The sequence below is a fragment of the Xyrauchen texanus genome, chromosome 34 (genome assembly GCF_025860055.1).
Source record: "Xyrauchen texanus isolate HMW12.3.18 chromosome 34, RBS_HiC_50CHRs, whole genome shotgun sequence".
NCBI lineage: Eukaryota > Metazoa > Chordata > Actinopteri > Cypriniformes > Catostomidae > Xyrauchen > Xyrauchen texanus.
In genome coordinates, this window is record NC_068309.1 from 4,555,633 (window position 1) to 4,560,632 (window position 5,000).

At 43.2% G+C, this 5,000-nt stretch overlaps 1 long non-coding RNA gene and 1 pseudogene across 1 annotated transcript in view; both read right to left on the reverse strand.

The window, feature by feature from the left end:
- The window catches only part of LOC127627407 (netrin-G2-like), a 96,043-nt pseudogene that overhangs the window by 46,451 nt on the left and 44,592 nt on the right, over positions 1-5,000 (reverse strand).
- Positions 4,209-5,000, reverse strand: part of LOC127627408 (uncharacterized) — a 1,800-nt gene continuing 1,008 nt past the window's right edge. Inside the window, exon 3 of the long non-coding RNA XR_007968545.1 lies at positions 4,209-4,611. This is a non-coding gene — a long non-coding RNA (uncharacterized LOC127627408). The remainder of the gene's footprint in view (positions 4,612-5,000) is intronic.

Genomic DNA, 5,000 nt, shown 5'->3' on the forward strand with positions numbered 1-5,000 from the left:
GTGTGTCTGTGTGAGTGTGTGTCTGTGTGTGTGTATGTGTGTGTGTGTGTCTATGTGTGTGTGTGTCTGTGTGAGTGTGTGTGTGTGCGTGCGTGCGTGTCTGTGTGAGTGTGTGTGTGTGTCTGTGTGTGAGTGTGTCTGTGTGTGAGTGTGTGTGTGTGTCTGTGTGTGAGTATGTGTGTGTGTGTGTGTTACTGTCGAGCTCCAATCTAGTTTGTTCCGCTGGAGTGAGTATGGATCTATCAGCATCAAATATTCACAACATCGTCCTGTACCTTGGGCCAACCCTCATCTATCTCTCACACTTTTTTTTTCTTGCTTTCTCTTTTCCCTGCCTGTGAAATTTTTCCTTCTCTTTATGCTTCCCTCCATCTCTCTTTACCGCATGCTCTGACTCCAGCACTCTTCAGATGATGTTCAAGGTTTCCGCTGTGGGTTACAGTGTACTAAAGTGCTCTGGTTTGAGCGGAGCTGCCTGACTGGCTGTAGTGTGACGTGTCCTTGATTTATCAGACCTCAGGATGTTCTTTGATGTACACACTAAAAACACAAAGAACTTTATCTTGGATACTTTTAGTGCAAAGATCTATGTGTTGGTTCAATCTATAAACATGTTGGCAATTTTGAAGAAATATAATAATAATAATAATAATAATAATTGGAACTAAAACTCTAAATATTCTGTCTCTTTCTCTTTCAGGCTTTCTCTGAGTTACGGATTATGCGAGCGGTTTTAGGATGAGGGCGCCGAGAACTCATTCATATTCTATCTCTCTCTCTCTGTCTTGAATTCTGTCTCTCCTCTCCTTTTGCACCCACCAGATCTCTTTCTTTCTCACTCTTTCACATTTCCTGCAACTCATTATGAGCGATTCATTCCCTCTGAGACACTCCAGAGCGGAAGAAAGAGTGAAATATTCCTGGAGTCATGTAAAGTGCGCTACGTCCACATGCACACTGCAGCTAAATACAGTTGACACTCCTTTACTGAGTCTATAATCAAAATAACTTTGGGGTTTATATTCTGTATATGGTCACTTTGACCCAAGAACACATTTAGAGTTTTATGCACTACAGTAAAAATGAAAGTCTCAACGTTTCTACTCCAAATCGTTTAGATGTCATTTACATTTTGGCAACATTTCTGATCACGTGAGGGTCCATTTCTGACACTTTTAGCACTGTGGACTTCTATGAATGAATTTTTTTCACACACAATTTTATTTTTCCTTCACATTTGTGTACTGACAATGTGCAGCAGTCAATAGGATTTATGTCCTTTTTTCTTAAAGTCATGAACATTTCCAGCACATCTCAAATTCTGTATTGTGTTCAGTGTCTATCACGGCAACCTCCTCCACCCCACCGCCACCTGTTGAGTCCCGTCCTGCACGGGGGGTATTCTCCTCGCCCCTGCCTCCTATCTCCGGCAGGATATGACGGTTCCGAGTACAACTTCTTCGGACCGCCAGACGGGGCTTACGCCAAAGAGAGACATTACTTTTCTGTTTTATATTCATCAAATAAATGCCATCTTAAATTTCACTCAAGTCTGCGAATCGTCCTGATAGAAATGACATTTCTTAAATTTTTTTATATAAAATCTCAGACACTTTTGTCTTGCTAAGGGTAATTTCATAGCTGACATTTTATATATCCTAAATACACACAATTAACCTCTTGAGAGTTGTGTCTGCTGTGCGCATTTTCCATTCTCCTTTTTTACTTGTAATAGTAGACCCTAAGAAACGTGCAAAAAAAAAAAATATATATATATATATATATAGAGAGAGAGAGAGAGAGGTTTTTTTTTTTTGACAAAAAATTTTCCTAAAAATTGATGCTCACATATGTTGACAGCGGGTCATTTTAAATAGTACCAAGTTATAAAAAGTCAGATTTTTTTTTTTATCAAATTGTTTAAGTTTGCAGAAGTGTTGGTTATTCATGTTTTTGGGACGTTTCAGACATTACATCAGAAATGCTAAATTAATTCTGATTAAAATGAATGTCCAGCATCATCCAATCATATAACCATGTTCAAATAAAATGATACATTATACATTCTGAATGTATGTACTGATGATCATTGTCCCATATTTGCCAAACATGTTGAGTGATCCAAACATCATCTGCCGACTGAAACTGAACTTTTGATCTGAAGTTTGAATTGAATGCTGCATAGCGAGTTATAGGATGCTCCCTTGCTCCCTATGTAGTGAATGACTCCAGTGTGCTGTCTGTCTGCACTGGTCTCAGAACAGTTATAGGAGAGTTATAGGATGCTCCCTTGCTCCCTATGTAGTGAATGACTCCAGTGTGCTGTCTGTCTGCACTGGTCTCAGAACAGTTATAGGAGAGTTATAGGATGCTCCCTTGCTCCCTATGTAGTGAATGACTTAACCTCCAGTGTGCTGTCTGTCTGCACTGGTCTCAGAACAGTTATAGGAGAGTTATAGGATGCTCCCTTGCTCCCTATGTAGTGAATGACTTAACCTCCAGTGTGCTGTCTGTCTGCACTGGTCTCAGAACAGTTATAGGAGAGTTATAGGGTGCTCTCTTGCTCCCTATGTAGTGAATGACTTAACCTCCAGTGTGCTGTCTGTCTGCACTGGTCTCAGAACAGTTATAGGAGAGTTATAGGATGCTCCTTGCTCCCTATGTCGTGAATGACTTAACCTCCAGTGTGCTGTCTGTCTGCACTGGTCTCAGAACAGTTATAGGAGAGATATAGGATGCTCCCTTGCTCCCTATGTAGTGAATGACTTAACCTCCAGTGTGCTGTCTGTCTGCACTGGTCTCAGAACAGTTATAGGAGAGCTATAGGATGCTCCCTTGCTCCCTATGTAGTGAATGACTTAACCTCCAGTGTGCTGTCTGTCTGCACTGGTCTCAGAACAGTTATAGGAGAGTTATAGGATGCTCCCTTGCTCCCTATGTAGTGAATGACTTAACCTCCAGTGTGCTGTCTGTCTGCACTGGTCTCAGAACAGTTATAGGAGAGTTATAGGGTGCTCTCTTGCTCCCTATGTAGTGAATGACTTAACCTCCAGTGTGCTGTCTGTCTGCACTGGTCTCAGAACAGTTATAGGAGAGTTATAGGATGCTCCCTTGCTCCCTATGTCGTGAATGACTTAACCTCCAGTGTGCTGTCTGTCTGCACTGGTCTCAGAACAGTTATAGGAGAGATATAGGATGCTCCCTTGCTCCCTATGTAGTGAATGACTTAACCTCCAGTGTGCTGTCTGTCTGCACTGGTCTCAGAACAGTTATAGGAGAGCTATAGGATGCTCCCTTGCTCCCTATGTAGTGAATGACTTAACCTCCAGTGTGCTGTCTGTCTGCACTGGTCTCAGAACAGTTATAGGAGAGTTATAGGATGCTCCCTTGCTCCCCATTTAGTGAATGACTTAACCTCCAGTGTGCTGTCTGTCTGCACTGGTCTCAGAACAGTTATAGGAGAGTTATAGGATGCTCCCTTGCTCCCTATGTAGTGAATGACTTAACCTCCAGTGTGCTGTCTGTCTGCACTGGTCTCAGAACAGTTATAGGAGAGTTATAGGATGCTCCTTTGCTCCCTATTTAGTGAATGACTTAACCTCCAGTGTGCTGTCTGTCTGCACTGGTCTCAGAACAGTTATAGGAGAGTTATAGGATGCTCCCTTGCTCCCTATTTAGTGAATGACTTAACCTCCAGTGTGCTGTCTGTCTGCACTGGTCTCAGAACAGTTATAGGAGAGTTATAGGGTGCTCCCTTGCTCCCTATGTAGTGAATGACTTAACCTCCAGTGTGCTGTCTGTCTGCACTGGTCTCAGAACAGTTATAGGAGAGTTATAGGATGCTCCCTTGCTCCCTATGTAGTGAATGACTTAACCTCCAGTGTGCTGTCTGTCTGCACTGGTCTCAGAACAGTTATAGGAGTGTTATAGGATGCTCCCTTGCTCCCTATGTAGTGAATGACTTAACCTCCAGTGTGCTGTCTGTCTGCACTGGTCTCAGAACAGTTATAGGAGAGTTATAGGATGCTCCCTTGCTCCCTATTTAGTGAATGACTTAACCTCCAGTGTGATGTCTGTCTGCACTGGTCTCAGAACAGTTATAGGAGAGCTATAGGATGCTCCCTTGCTCCCTATGTAGTGAATGACTTAACCTCCAGTGTGATGTCTGTCTGCACTGGTCTCAGAACAGTTATAGGAGAGTTATAGGATGCTCCCTTGCTCCCTATTTAGTGAATGACTTAACCTCCAGTGTGCTGTCTGTCTGCACTGGTCTCAGAACAGTTATAGGAGAGCTATAGGATGCTCCCTTGCTCCCTATTTAGTGAATGACTTAACCTCCAGTGTGCTGTCTGTCTGCACTGGTCTCAGAACAGTTATAGGAGAGTTATAGGATGCTCCCTTGCTCCCTATTTAGTGAATGACTTAACCTCCAGTGTGCTGTCTGTCTGCACTGGTCTCAGAACAGTTATAGGAGAGCTATAGGATGCTCCCTTGCTCCCTATTTAGTGAATGACTTAACCTCCAGTGTGCTGTCTGTCTGCACTGGTCTCAGAACAGTTATAGGAGAGCTATAGGATGCTCCCTTGCTCCCTATTTAGTGAATGACTTAACCTCCAGTGTGCTGTCTGTCTGCACTGGTCTCAGAACAGTTATAGGAGAGCTATAGGATGCTCCCTTGCTCCCTATGTAGTGAATGACTTAACCTCCAGTGTGCTGTCTGTCTGCACTGGTCTCAGAACAGTTATAGGAGAGCTATAGGATGCTCCCTTGCTCCCTAAGTAGTGAATGACTTAACCTCCAGTGTGCTGTCTGTCTGCACTGGTCTCAGAACAGTTATAGGAGAGTTATAGGATGCTCCCTTGCTCCCTATTTAGTGAATGACTTAACCTCCAGTGTGCTGTCTGTCTGCACTGGTCTCAGAACAGTTATAGGAGAGTTATAGGATGCTCCCTTGCTCCCTATTTAGTGAATGACTTAACCTCCAGTGTGCTGTCTGTCTG